This window comes from Corythoichthys intestinalis, chromosome 15 (assembly GCF_030265065.1).
Source record: "Corythoichthys intestinalis isolate RoL2023-P3 chromosome 15, ASM3026506v1, whole genome shotgun sequence".
Classification (NCBI taxonomy): domain Eukaryota; kingdom Metazoa; phylum Chordata; class Actinopteri; order Syngnathiformes; family Syngnathidae; genus Corythoichthys; species Corythoichthys intestinalis.
In genome coordinates, this window is record NC_080409.1 from 21,321,925 (window position 1) to 21,337,775 (window position 15,851).

General features: G+C 39.6%; 1 protein-coding gene across 6 annotated transcripts in view; it reads left to right on the plus strand.

Moving 5' to 3' along the window:
• The first annotated feature begins 435 nt into the window (after window positions 1-435).
• The window catches only part of myt1lb (myelin transcription factor 1-like, b), a 245,956-nt gene continuing 230,540 nt past the window's right edge, over window positions 436-15,851 (plus strand). For 4 of the 6 annotated variants that reach the window (XM_057860211.1, XM_057860209.1, XM_057860213.1 and 1 more), the window contains exons 1-2: window positions 436-828; window positions 1,100-1,350. The gene's annotated coding sequence lies outside the window, so the exon portion shown is untranslated. The remainder of the gene's footprint in view (window positions 829-1,099; window positions 1,351-15,851) is intronic. The other 2 variants (XM_057860212.1, XM_057860210.1) reach the window with 2 other exon arrangements.

Consider the following 15,851-nt stretch of genomic DNA (forward strand, 5'->3'; position numbering starts at 1 on the left):
TTCCAATACTAATTTATCTTCTGCGCCCTTTATTCATCCTACCTTAACTGGGGACGAAAGCCTTAATGATTAGCAACCTGCTATGATCGTGCATCAGCATCTCTATTAGATGCAGCAAATGCTTGAAAAATGATGATGATGTGTCAGAGCCCCTTTTAAGGACACCCCAAAATGTGTCTGTGTATTAAATGCATTGCACATATTTCACATGAGCCTGCACCCCCCGCCCCATCATCTCTTGTCTGCTGCTCTCTCCCTCCCTCCATCCCTTCTCAAGGCCCGTGGGAAGAGCAGACTCCGGTAGCAGACAGTCTGCAGCCCTAAATATATGTATAAGAGGGAGAAGGGGAAGGGAGGGCACATTAGCAGGCAGAGGAGCAAGGGAGAGCGAATGGAGGGATGGAAGGAAGGAAAGAGGGAGGGAGAAAATATTGAGTGTTGGAGGACATACATTGCACAGTGTACAGAGAGAGCCACATCCACAGAACAAGGAGGGAGAGGGAAGCAAACCAGAGAGGGAGCATTTGGGGTTTCAACTCACATCCCTCCTCCTCCTCAGAGAAAACACATGCTCACACATGCACTCGCTTCCTGATGCACACATGCACGAATGCATACACATACTCATAGACACTCACACTACCACACACACACAGGGAGAATTGCTTTAGGGTATACCAGGCAGCTTTGGCAATCCTTCCCTTTGTTGTTTCAGCTATTGGTTAGTCTCGGCAGCGGTGTGGCGTGTGCCTCTATCGCTGGGGAGGGTGTTTGTGTTTGTGGAGTCTACGAGGCAGTGTATGAAAGGATGCAGCTAACAGGAGCCGGGTAAGTCTGTTCTTTTCTTCCTCCATTCCTTTCCTGCCTTTCTCCACGCTTGCTCATCTCCACCGCCTGTGCACATTGGCTACATGAAGCTCTCATCTCTCTCTTCCCCAGCCTCTTTCTCAGCCTGCCTGACACCGTCTCCTCCCAAATGCGCGCTCTCCATCCCCGCTTCTCTTGCCCGCCTTTCACTCCTCTCTCACTCGCTCGCTCTCTCGCGCCCTCTCTCCAGGCTGTGCCTCATTGGTGTGTCCTGATTCCCTTTTTCCATTAGGCTCCAGGCCCATTGGTTGCCAGCCTTCCAACCATTATCTCTACTCGTCCACCCCTCTGTCATCCTGTCTCCCTCCACTCTGCCTCCTCACATTCCAAGTCATCACTGAAGTCGTAAAAATGAGTTTGCATGCAATGCGGGAGCAGAAGTTTGCAGTGAGCACATGAATTGGGGAAGAAGTAAAGGGAAGGCTTTCGGAATCAAGAGGAAGCACATTTTGGACGAAAAGTTTTAAGAGAAGACTGCAGCTGGTAGGTAATATGTACTGTTTGTGATGTCGTTTCCAGATGATAAGCAATAGTTTGCTGATGATGCAAAGTAATTCACTATTTATATATATCAGGGCGGCTATATAGCTAACTTAGTCGGTGAAATATTTGTTGTTTGGTTTTACTGGGTAGTTCTTTTGATAAGTTCGTATGTTCGCTCATTTGTATGTTGACTTGAAAATGTTCTGAATCAACAATATGATTTGAGAAGCAGAGACAATACACATTTATAAAAGTTTCTTCAGAAAGTTTTGTGTTTTTGTAGTGGATAATGGAATATCTCTACCTTTAAGCAAATGTTATGTTTTCAAATGTTGTTTATATAAATTATCTTCTGTAGAATTGGGTCTGATATTGTGCTTTGCTTAACCAGGTACAATGTGTTCAGTTGATGTCATTTGAGTTCTGAGAAAGTGCAAGAACATTGTTTGATAGGTTGGAAGCAGTTGTGAATTCAGCAAATAAAACTTAAGAAATATAGGCAACCCCAATACAAGAAAGGAATGCAAATCTTAACAAACATTTCATTCCGGAAGAATGCAGAATTTGGAGTGTGATGTTTAAATTTATATGTGGCGTATGTTGCACTCTAACAGCAGAATCGCAGAAGTGCTGCAACACGTTTTGTTCTGTAAAGAAAAACAATGTCAGCTGCTTACAGATTTTTCCTTCTTTTGTGCGCAAATTGCTAGAGCGTAAAGTTAATGTTACAATAATGGGAATTTGTAACTACGTGTATAAAATGTGAAAAACTGTTCATGACAATTACATCAGTACATTCTGTGTTACCACAATATCAACTTTGATTCATTCTAAAGTCAACTAATTGGATGCAAAACAGCATATGTTTCACGCTACTTTTGAAAACAAAAAAATATATATTTCTTTTCTTACACAGTCAACATTAGGGGACAGCTGACTTGGCATAAAGTGAGACCATGTTCTTTGGTGTCTTCCTCCTCTGGTAATATTTTGCTTGTTAGTAGGAGATGGTGTCGTCGTGCACAGAATGTGTTCTTGTGAAGCAACACCACAGTGCCTGATGTGCTTTGCGGCGGACAGGAAGACAGGCCACAGTGATTAAATTAGAGAGGGAAATCACGCTACCCTGGTTGTACTGAGAGCAACATTACAGGGGGACCCCTAGTCACCCCACCCTCCTAGCCTTCTGTGTATATCTGTGTCATTCTCACTCACTTGCACAATTGCCTGTCTGGTCAGTGCTGCAATATCAATATGTTTATTAAATACTTAGGGTTCTATTTGCAGCTTCATTAATTGTGTTTAAATACAGTTTGATAAGACCGATAGAAGACAGACAATTGAGTTAAATGAGTGACAGTCTTTACTCCAACCTTGCATGGTTGGAAAAAGTGAGTCCACTTCTTTCGTCCACTGCAGCCTAATGAATTGCAAAAAGCCTCTTGGGGATCCCCTGCATGCAGACAGCAGCGGGTGGCTGTGGCTGTTTGGAAGATGTCACATACGTTCATTTGCTTCAGATCTACAGTATGCATAACATGTCCACATTAATATATGAAAACAGTATCTGTGTATACCTGCCTTTGGTGCCGCTTTTGTGTCATGGGAAACTCTTTTGTGTTTTGTGTACCTCTGTGTTTTTGCTTATTATTATTTTTCTCCTTTGGATTTAAGAATAAGGCTAATTATACCTTAATCAGTTTTTTTTTTTCAATCCCATTGTTGATGTGTTTCTTCTGAAATTGACTTTATTTTGTCATTTGGTCATCTATTCGATTTTTTCCAATCCCATTGTTGATGTATTTCTTCTGAAATTGACTTTATTTTGTCATTTGGTCATCTATTTGATCTATTACAAAATCTGTAATTGTAATTACAGTTGGGCATATATTAGCTGACAATATCAACTATACTGTATCGTCACTCTGGTGAAACCAGTACAGGTAGTCCCCGGTTTATGACGGACCCGAATTACGAGATTTCGACTTTTCGACGCTGGCGTTTGTCCGCCATTTTGTCTTGAGTTGTTTTTTCCCTCCTTTTTTTAGTGGAGTAACAGTGCGGCGCATTTTTTACATTTTTTTTTTTTTTTTTTTTTTTTTTACATTATTTCATTATGTCATTATTATGACATAAATTAAATGATTTTGATAGTTGTTGTTGTTGTTGTTATTGTTTTATTTATTTATTTATTTTTAATTAAGAGGGTGTTTAGAGGTACTTAAAGGCTAATTCTGACTTTCACGGAAATCCGGGTAACATCACCAGCGCAGGAACAGAACTCGTTCGTAAACTGGGGACTACCTGTATTGTGTCCATGTCTTCCAATTTCCAATATAATCTAAATTATGCCGTATGATAGATGACTTTATAGCAGGGGTGGACAAACCGGTCCTCGAGGGCCACAGTGGATTGTGGTCTTTTTTCCAACTGATCCAGCAAAGACAGTTTAACCAATGAGGTTTCAGCGGAAACAAGAAGCACCTGAGTGCAATCAACTGATTGCACTTGCAAGACACCAGACTGGTGAAAAGGTCCCTCTTGATTGGTTACAGCAAAAACCCGCACGCAAAGTGGCTCTTTGTGGAATAGTTTGCCCACCCCTGCTATAGAGGATGTCCGTCTCACAGTTCTGAGATCAAGGATTCAAACCCAGGCACTAGCCTTCCCTTATGGGGTTTGCATATCCTCCCTGTGGGTTTTCTACCACATTCTAAAAATTAGCATTGCAGCTCATCTGAACAGGTCTTATTGTGAATGTGGATGTATGGTTGCTTGTCTAAATGTGGCTTGAAATTGATTACGTAGTTTGTGGTGTACCCTGCATCTTGCCTATAGTCAGCTGGGAAAGGCTCAACCATGACCAACCCTCGCAAGGACAAGCTCGTGTGAGCACGTCAAAGGATCTAGCAAATTCAAGGATTTCTCTCGTTTACCTTTATTGCACTTTTCCCTACTAGCCAACAAAACTCAATAAAAGAAATATAGATATTTTAAAAAATGTTTGTTATACATTATTTTTTCAAATTGATAGCCAAGAGGGACTGCGTTGTTGCTGTTTTAGCAAGTTACATTGATGGATATGCTAATACTTTGAGGAATTATACCTGTAGATTTTAATTTTTTTTTTTTTTTAATCTACTTCAAGATTCAATATGACTGATCAAAATGTAGATGTTCAATCATAAATCATTCTTTTTCTACATCAGTAATGCTTCCCAAAAATCATGTTGTCTAATGAAGTTCCCCGTATCAAAAATTCCTCATTTAAACAATGATACGTATGTAACTATCTCCCGCCCCCCTCATTTTTTACCCCAGCACTTGTTTAATATTAATACATTTTGTAAGATAACATTTCACATATACCTGTACAAGTAACCAATGAATGCAGATCCTTCCTCGTTACATAGTCTGCATGTGCTTACTACGTGAGCACAAATCATTGTGAATCTTTGAGAAGATACCTGGGGAATCAACTTGCTCTTCTAGTCTTCTCAATGACGTGGTCGGGCAAGGGCAGAGCGGGGATTGATCCATCTGAGCAGACACAATGTCAATACTGATGTCTGCTCAGTGTGAGATGTGGCTGCTCTAGTGTCCTTCACAGAAATCTTCCAGCAACGTTTGATGTATAGCAGCCATTAATTAAACCACCTTCATTAGTGAACTCTACAGTGTTTACTTCTATCCAAACTAAGAAACAACATTAAATCGCAATTACAATTTATCCAATTTTGAACGTCACAGATTCTTGCTTTAAAAATCTCAGACGGCAAAAATGTTCTATTTGGGCCTAAATGGCTATTATACGTATGGCATCGAACCTTTAAAAAATCCCTTTATTAATTAAGATTTATTGCAAGATGGGATATTTTACGCTGTTTCTCAGTGAATGATTCATTAATATATATGACCAGAATGAAAACTGCTGGAATCTGGAAAATGCATACAGCAGTTTGCAGATGTTTCAAACTAACAGTATAATGTCTTTTTGAGCAGGTATAGTATATGCTCTCTCAAGCAATCTTAGGTCATAACCATTGAATTTCATGAAGTATGAGGCAAAGACAAAAATAAAGGTGTCATAAGTGGATAATCCTCAAATCTAACTGTTATAACATTGTATCACAACATAACAAGAATTCTGATGTGGGTGTCCCTCCAGAGATAGCATGGGAGTACACCACCATGCACCTCCGTGACTCTCCTCGGGGAAAACATGATCTATCTCCTAGCGGGCAGGCCAATTAAAAACCAATCAGGCTGCATGAAGTGCGTTGGTAATGGGAAAGCCACAGTGGTGGAAGTGGGGCTGATAAATGGACACTTTCACCTTGTGGCATAACAGCCTCCCACCAGTATCCATCACCCTCAGGGACAAGGCTATTCTGCACGCCACTCGCAGCCTCTCTGCAATATACTGTACAGTCACTGACCCAAACATTAGGGACACTGCAAGATCTAATGCAAAAACTGCCTTTAAAAGGCTATTAATCCTGAGTCTTTAATGACACTGTCAAATATATTTAATTTGGCTGTATGGATTTTATGATGGTTGTAGAACTGCACTACACTGAATGACAAATTTTATGGTTGAATTCATTTTTGCTTTTTTCTTTTAAAAAAAAATGAAACGGATGTGACATTTTACATATCAGCAGTGTATAACATGCACTGAAACCTGATAACAATGTCATTGTTAGTTTTTTTTTTAATCTTTATCAGTGGTTATTTGCCTAACCAGACTGTGGCAATGTTAGTGATCGCGGAAACAGTGGGCTTGGGGTGGGGGGTCGCAACGCAGACAACGGAAAACACACAAGTGGGGAATTGTCCCGTTTTACAGTGATCCCTCGTTTTTTGAGGTTAATGGGGACCAGAACCCGCTGCGAAAAGTGAAAAACCGCTAAGTGGTAGTATTTTTTTTTTTTTTTTTTTTAATGTTCAATGTATTTATTCAGATTCAACATTGTAAAGAGTTACATACAGCATGTTTTTTTTTTTTCAAAATAAAATTTTTAAAAAATGTATGTCTATATTTTCAAATTAGTTTTAAACAAGACTAAAGTATAAACATGCTTCTTTTTATTAAATGCTTCATTGAATGAGTCCACTCATATACCCTCAAGCTGTTCACTTACACACAATGAGTTGCCACAGCAACTGTTTAACAAGTTAAACGATGATTGACACATGCAGTGCTTTGAAGCTTTGGCTTCCAGGCATCTGTGGCAAGATCAAAAATTAAACATCTCTCAATCATCATTAACTTTAATAAGCAACTCCAGTGCACTGCGTGACCAACAAAGAGCCAGGAGAGGAAGGAGGGAGGGAGAATGAGACTACACAATCAGCAAGTGACAGTATTTATTCATATAATTTTTAACTGAAAAAAAATCCGAGATGGACTGAGGGCGCAAAGTTTGAAGCGCGAAGTAGCGAGGGATCACTGTGTTCAGGTCTCAAAAGAAGGCAGGGTGGTTGCGGTGAGCACTTGTGGAAGCCAATGCGGGTAGCTGACAGTTCAACGAGTAGGTGGAGGTATCCATCAAGGGGTGCGCTGATCAGGTCCTGGAATCAAGGAAAAGATCATGAGCCAGTGGTCAAAAATGAAGATATATACTAGCGATGAGAGAAACCACTGACGGAGAAACCTGACTAGTTGATCGGGCGACGTTGTGGTGTGTCTGCTGGGCTTTTAAAATTGGCTGATGATTGTCGCTCTCAGCTGTGGCCGCTCCACCCATTGGCAGTCCGACCTGTAATTGGGCAAACTCTCATTACCTGAGGACGGGCTCAGGAAGGAAGGGTGTAGGCCCTGACAGGCAAATTTAAACCAGTACTTAATAACTTTATTTATCCCTTGGGAGAGTTCCCTAAGGGAAATTAGTTTCCAGTGCCCAGAACAACACAGCATAGGGGACTTGCAGAGCTTAATGCAAGCATATGCATTTTGAAATCAGGAAACACGCCCATTGTAACTGAATTAGGCAAGGCAAGGAATATTTATTTGGTAAATCAAAGTGATTTACGTCACATACAACTCCAAAAACACAAATAAAATGATACATAAAAATCACATGTAATAATCAAGACAGTTAAAAAAAAACAAAAAAAAAATTAAAATAGTAATGGAAATAATACCACAAAAATAAGTGAAAAGCAAATGTCATATAACATGAAATTTGAATTATATGGGCAGTTATGTAAGCAGTAGCGTTTTTAGCCACAATTTAAAGGACGTAATGGTTTGAGCACATTTCAGAGCTTCAGGTACTTTGTCATAGTAAGTGTATGCTGCCTCACATTTCTTGGTCCTTGTTCTTGAAACACACAGTAGACCAGTTCCAGATGATCTTAGTTGTCTAGATACTTCGTAGGTGTCAAACAAATCAAGCATGCATTTTGGTCCAAGGCCACCAAGTGTTTTGTAGACAAGCAGTAGTATTTTATAGTCTATCCCTTTCAGGAAGCCATTGTAACAATTTCATAACCAGTGTAATATGGTCCAGTTTCCTTGTATTTGAAAGGACTCTGGCAGCAGCTTTTTGTACTAGCCGCAGCTTCCTGATTGATTTTTTGTTAATACCTGTAAATATAACATTACAATAGTCCAGTACTTCTCGGATAGTGGGGGAGAAGGGGAGTTTCAGAGCAATGCCGGGGGTGGCACATGTGACCTCGGGGAACATACTTTTTTGCCGTAATAGAATAAAGTGTAATTGAACATCCACTCAGCGGGTGGCAGTGGCGTTCTGATTTTTTGACCAAAGAAGAGCACTCAGCAAAGAGCACCGGAGATATGAAAAGCAAAGACTAGGAAATATGACAAAGCATATGTAGAATTTGGCTTTGGGCTTTGACTTTTAATTCAGTGGGAGACGAGGAAAGACCAGTCTGCTTACTGTGTCTAAAAATGTTTGCAGCGGACAGCAGGAAGCCAAATCAATTAAGACGTCACTTAAAGACATTAGACCCCAATCACATTGAAAAGCCGCTTGATTATTTTTCACCGAAAATGTGCTGAATATTGCCAACAATTATCCCGCTTTGAGAGCACTGTTGGCATCATAGTTGGCATACCAAGTTGCTCAGTGCAAATTAACCCCATACCATAGCAAAGGGGCTGATACTGCCTGTAGCAAAAATCAAAACTGTCCCTCTGTCCAATGACACTGTCGTTTTTGTTCTATTAATTTTTGTTTTTTTCTGTCAAATTGTTTGGGATATTGTCCTCGTGAGTTAATGTTACTAATGAATTATAATTTATTATTATTTATTGATTTTATTAAGTTTAAATTCAAATGGTCAAAAAATGTACCTTGAGTGTATTTTTACAGTTTGGATGTCACTTTTATCTTTCTTTTTTTTTTCTTTTCTTTTTTTTGTAATTCAGGCAAATTGATGCGCTTTAAATATTCTCTGTTACAAGCAAAACAAAGTAAATGAAGTTATACTTTATTGGAGGTTGATCTTTATTACTTTTTTTCTTTAATATAAAAAAGGATGCAATGTTATACATAAGTGTTCTTCTAATTAATAATAATACTTTTATAGACAAATTATACTATTCACGGCATGGCAGAGAGTTTGGAGGGGGGGGGCAGGAGATGTTTACATCTTCATGGAGGGGGCCTAACAGAAAATAACTGAAAAGCACTGCAATTGACCAGTCTGCATAGATTCCGTTCCTACTTGTGAATGTGAGTTTGAATGGTTGGGTATCAATGCGCAATATCGTTGCCTGATGACCACTTCAGGGTGTATACCGCCCTGAGTCCAAAATCAGCTGAGATAGGATGCAGCATTAAGGAAACCTGAACAGTAAAAGCGGTGTAGAGAATGGATGGATGGATGGATGGATACAATAAATCCCTCTAGCTGCATTTTAATTCTGACGATTTGTCCCCAGTGGCAAAACAGTGTCTGCTGCTGATATTTACATGCTTTTGATGGATGCGCCGAGTTGTTTGTTGCAAACTTGACACGTGTACTATTTAGGGCGTTCTTGCTAAATAAGAGTGAAAAGAGTTTTCGTATCTTTGCCCCCGGTGCCAATGTAAGGCAGCTGAAAAGAAAACTATTAAAGAGTGTGTGAGGGGATTCATTCCATTTCAGAAGCTGCTATGACCTACTTCACACAGCCAGGCAGCTGTAAATAAGGATTTTCATAACCTGGTTTAGCCTTTTCCCATCGGAAACACAGGCGCATTTTGAAGATTGTTGTAAAGAGCACCGGAGTCGCCGTTTTGAGTGTCGCAATGATATCATCAAAGCGCTGACCTCGAGACTGCTTGAGTTGTTGTCAGGCCATTACATTTACTTTTTATTTTAGAATGAACAGAAACTTGGCCATTCAAGCCATGATAGAAAAGGAAGGCTGCTTCACAGTCTGTTTAGGCAATGTGTACTGTTGTTTGCTTGTCAATTCAAGAGGGGAAAATACGGTATGAAATGTCACAGGAATCTCAGCCTGCTTCTATAGGAAACACAATAAAATACAGATGGTATCCTTTATATAGTGTAACGCAAAATTGGCCTTTTAAGTCTCTCGAGTTCTCAGCTTGGCCAGTCAACCGAAAATGGTGTGATATTAGCCAATGATTACTAAACAGACATCCATTATTCAACATGGCAATTGGAGAGGTCACAATCTCTTTATTTATTCTTGCTCCATCAATCTGATTTGTCACTTTTGATCGCTCTCCCCGTCAAGACGGCAATATTGGGTGAATATTACAATGTTTGATGGGGAATTGATTATGGCATGTGGCAGCGGTCAAGACAAATGGACACTTTACAAGAACAGTCAGAGGGAGAGGTTTGCACTGTTGGTGAGTCCGTTTTGAGGGGGAGAACAATACAGACAGCTGGAATGACCCATAGCGGACAGGCGTCTTACCAAATAATGTCTTAATAATAATGTCCTGTAATGTCATTGAAGTTGCTGGGGCCATTAAGTCATAACCTTTTTTGTTGTGAACCTCGAATTGTCTTTAAAAAAATAAATAAATAAAGTAATCAGAAGAATCAACTGCATCTTTGGATCTGAGAAGTGGAAGTGCTGCTAACCACTCCCTCAATGTGATGCTTTAAGTATATAGATATGAAATTGTGAATTGTATTGTTATTTAAAACTATCATGAGCTCAAATAGCAGTATTTAGTGCAAGCACATCTCACACTACATTTGCATTGATTTTTTTCTGTCTCAGCATGTTAAGAATGATCTAAATCTTAAAATAAAATCAATGTTAATATTGAATCATCGACTTCACTATCAGTTGACGGGACACAGGGCTCGGAGGATATCCGTTGAGGGCCCATTTTCAAAAACTTAAAATTCAAACATTTTCAAAACCAAAGCCGCTAGTTACCAAAAACCAAAACAAGCACCTCCCTTAGGCATATATGAGTCTCCAATGAGGAGCGACATAAATAAATAAATAAATAAACTCGGTCCCTAATAAATCCCAAATAATTATTTTCATATACAGGTATTACAAAACTTAAAATGGCAATAAAATTCTCAAATCTTATGGTCGATGCACAAAAATCACCAAATGCAGGGACAATTACCTATATTGTCAGGATCAATAGCGTATTATATTATCATATAAGTTTTTGCCGAAAATAGAAACTTATTTTTATTTTGTGCAAGTTTTCAACAACTAATAAATCACTTACTTTTCTCATCTGAAACTTAATACTTGAGGAAAGCATGCAGAATCATCTTACCCAAAAGCAAAATTAGCATTTTTCTATATACAATCACAACTTATTTAGGTTGAATTCTGATATTTCTTTTGCCTCAGCACAGAGACACGTCTTGCAGGCTATCTGCCCCACGTCGTTTTTAGATTGAAATGTTACATAAAATAAAACATGAAAAAGGCAAAAAAAAATTGTGTATGGACGCACAAATGTCTAAATTACTATTTTTTCGCCCAAAAATGGGCAGTTGGCGGAAAATTACCTGATCATTTGAAATGATCAACTTACCCTTTGTATCGATACATCATGGCGGCCATCACAAAACAAATAGCTTTTTAAGTTAATTCTTGTAAATAAATGCATACATCACCAGAATTTCTATAGATATGAACATAGAACAGTCTAAATGTGTGGTTAAAAGCAAAGAAACGTACAGTTATCATTTATTTTATGTAAATATTTAGAGCTAAAATTACGCTGCTGTATAATCCATTGTGGCGGCCGTCTCAAAACAGAGCTTTTCTAAGTTGAAAGTGCATTCATGAGGCTATTTTATATAATAATTACCTTGAATCCTCGACCAAATCACTGTTGAGACAATCCTTGCTGCTTGTATACGGTAAAAAAAAAAAAATCGTCCTGTTTCCACCTAAATCCGGCGTTTGAACGCAGTGTGTGTTTAAGTTTATTGTAACCGATCTGCATTGATACGGACCCGCGTGTACCTGTTACATTATCACAGTCAAAGCCAACTCAGCTCAACAGGAAGACATGGCGAAATGTTATTGGGAGCTGTCTTGTCAACTGATAGTGAAGTCTATGTAGTGCATGCACATCTGACACTACATTTGCATTGATTTTTTTTTTCTGTCTGTGCATGTTAAGAACAATCTAAATCTTAACCCTTAAAGACCTGCAACATGAAGCAATTATCAGAGAACCCCAAAATTTGAAAAATAAGGTCCTAATGAAACCTTTTTTTCAAAATTGCAAAATTTGAAAAATAAGGTCCTAATGAAACCTTTTTTTCAAATTTGTAAAAAGAAATGTCAAAATGAATATGTGTAATAAGCGCTCTAATATCTATAACCCTGGCTAAATCCTGTTTTTTTTTTTTTTTTTTTTTTTTTTTTATGGAACCTGCAGATGCATGTGTTGATTGCATCCATCTTTTTGGTTTTTTTTTTTCCCAAAAAGAAATTCTGAATTACTCTCAAAATCATGAAATTTTAGGTGTATCAAATGTGATACATTTGGCAATAAAGGGTTAAAATAAAATCAATGTAAATATTGAACTATCTCGCTGAAGTAAAACCGATTTCTTATTGTGTACAAAATTAACTTGAACTCATGTTTGCATAATAATTCGGGACATATCAATGTTTCGTGATGGAAGCAAAGAACGTGAATGAATAGGATCCAGAATATGTACCGACTAAAGAGGACATTGGAGTGTGCCGTATTTGTTTCAGTCACCACTCAGAGTGCTTATTGTTATAGACAATGGAATAAATGACTCCTATGATCACATTATTATTGTCACAGACAATGAAACAGACAATTTGAAATATAACTATAATCCACTCCTTCTCCTATCTTGTCTGCTGAGGCATTTACTGTACAAAAATGAAACTTTTTTTGTGAATAATTTAAAAGGAAAATACTTTGTAAAAAGTAGTGGGTAAAGGTGGTTTGTTCAAGCATGAGTCTGTAAGGGTGTGCGTCTTCTTCATTTCTGTATGCGAGGCCTCTATGACAGCACTGGGAGGAGGCAGCCAGGCAGACATGATGTGCTCTGAGCCGCAGCGTCTCTGTGAGGGTGGCCTGACCTCTGCCTTCAGCTCCGCTTCACAGGACAGCAGCAAATGAGAGGTGTCATTGCATGACAGCAGCACAGTCCCTCTTTAGGACTGACGGCTCCTGCAACACACACATGCACACGCATGGAATCCAATGTGCAAATGGGCCGGCACATGTGTACACAAGCATGCATGTCGGGGTGAATGCCTACAACAGTTGGCACCTAGTCAGAGATACGATGGATTTATAAATATTAAAGATACACAACACTTTCGTTGAAGCTTCTGTAGATCTGTATTGTGTCATAGAAAAAGACAGTACTGTGAATTGAATTTTGACCATTTTAGACCTTAAGTCTTCCTTTAACAAGCTCCTGCTAATCAAACAGAATTGTGGCAGACAGCAATCTGAGCATACGTCGACCTAGTCTTTTGAAAAATGTTTAGGTGTCAATAATGTGTCTTTCATTTCTGTGGGCAAGTCAGTTCTGTGAGTTTGGTTCAGTCTGTGCACCTTTCTGCAACTCGATGCTTTCTAAGAAGAGAAAACAATATTACTGCACCATCAATAATATGAAAGCTTTTATTTTTGTTTCTACTTTTAAAGCAACATGAGGCAGAGTATGGTGGCAGTACTTTTGAGTGGAACATAATGCAGCAGGCAGATACACTAATGACTAGGGGTGTGACAAAATATCGAGATGGTGATATATCGTGATAATTTGTATCCCTAAAAGGTTATCGATATGCTCCTGCCAAGAAACGAGAGATCATTTCAAAAAGGTGTCAATGTCTAAAAAAATACCCCCAATTCAACAGGAAGTAACTGAAAAATCAACAGGTAAATGAACTTAAATGGCCCCAAATTACTTTAATTAGTCATTCCCTGGCATTGGCTGCCACTGATGGCCATAGACGTTCAATCCGTTTGAAGTGGAAGGGATGGCAGCGAATGAACGAATTCGCTGCCACCCTCCCACTTCAAATGGATTGGATGTTTACTATTGATAAACTCTTTCCAATTCACAGCAGAAGCTTATTTTTCTGTTTGTTAGTTGTTTGTAGAATATCCTTGAATGCTTCCTGACCAATGTATCGATAATTGCCATATCGTCAGATCATCATTATCGTGAGCTTTGTATCGCAAATCGTATTGCATCGTGAGGTACCAAGAGGTACCCACCTCTACTAATGACAATATATAAAAAAACGGTTACGTTGATCTTAGGGCAGAGTGTTCTACAAAACTGCAAAATACTGACTCTGATGTAGAAATCATGTTACGCAGTGTTTTATATCTAAGTTCACCTGCAACCCCTCCAAAAATAGAGCCCATAGGCCAGGGGTCCCCAAACTATTCCACATCGGGCCGCAGTGGGTGCAGGATTCTTTCCAACAAAACAGGACGACAACTTTGCGCCAATCTGGTGTCTTAGGGCCCAAGTACACCGCATGCGTGATCGTTGCGTTTCCGGTCCGACTCCGGTAAAAAATAGCGCCGGAGCCAATCCGTTCCCATTATATCCTATTGTTCAACGTATACCGGCCGCGTCAGTGCTCCGGCTTGACTGCGAACCACCTCCGGCGTGCCGCATGCCCGCCGGATGGTATAGGCTATTTTCTATTTTTGCCGGACACGCATCCGGCAAAATGGGCGGAGCTGGGCCTGACGTCAAAAGCCCAGGTGCCTAATCACGGTTTAAACACGAGCGAAAATGGATGATGAGCGCTTCATCATGGAGGTGGAAAGCCACAAAGTGATATACATGCAGCAGATATTACTATAAGGACACCATTAAAAGCGAAACTGCAAAGTGTCCTATTATGTGTGTTTTTCTGGCAATGATATCAAACACGACGTGCTAAGCAAAAAAAAAAAAAAAAAAAAAAAAAAAAAAAAAAAAAAGACAGCGTATCTGGAAGTGGTTCCACTGCAGAAATTCTCGTGCCCCGCGTACAAACAATCTCGGTTTGTATACAGAGTCGAGGGGGGAAAGTACGAAAGAGAAAAAAGAGACGAAAGAGAAAAAAGAGACACCCACAAGTTTCGACCTGGTGATCTATTCAAGACGTTTCTCTTTCTTTCCTACATTTCACTTGACTCTTCATAGAAAAAACAACAGTTTGCGCTGGCCACATGAATCTGCAGTGTTGAGACACCAATTCCAAGTACGCTGTTTTTTTAGTTCATGTCGAATATGATTCGCTATCCATTTTATAAATATGACAGATTATTTATCAGTTGTTTATAACAGCTCTATGAGATGTTATGTGCCATAAATTTTAAATGTGCACAAAGATATAAACGCACCGACACAACCAAGGGCATAATAGCCCCCCTTCCCTCCACACACGGAGCCCTGATCTCAACATGATGCAGTCAATCTGGAATTAAGAGACAGACACAAATAAAATATTGTAGTGTCGCCGGGGCTGTCATCGGTGGGTTAATTTATGCACCAACGCGGGGCTGTCATTGGTGTGCTGGTGCACCAGCGCGACGCTCCGATTGGTGGACTAGATAGCGTCAGTGTAAATACAGTGGGGAGAACAAGTATTTGATACACTGACAATGGGAAAACCCATTGGCAGTAGTGACGAGATTTGTCGTTCACTTGAGTAAACGAATCCATTCCGGTTCGTTCAGTAAAAAGATTCGTTCAAACAAATCGTTCAACGAATCGTTCGCCCCCCTCATCTCCCTCCCCGCCCAAACGAATCGTTCGGTTACTGAACGGGAAGTGACGTTGCCGAACGAATCACCAAAGACCGCTTCGCAGTATAACTGAACGGGAAATGACATTGCTTGGTCCCTCCCTCTCTTCCACATTGACCACTCGTCGTAGTTTCAGAAATGAGTGACAGGCGGTATCATTCTGCTTTCACAGACAGCCTCGTCTCCCTCCTGCTGCTGCAAAAGCGAGGGAGAACTTCCGCGTCGTCTGTCCTAGTTCTATGGGCTCAAAGTCATGGCTCGTGCTTGCAT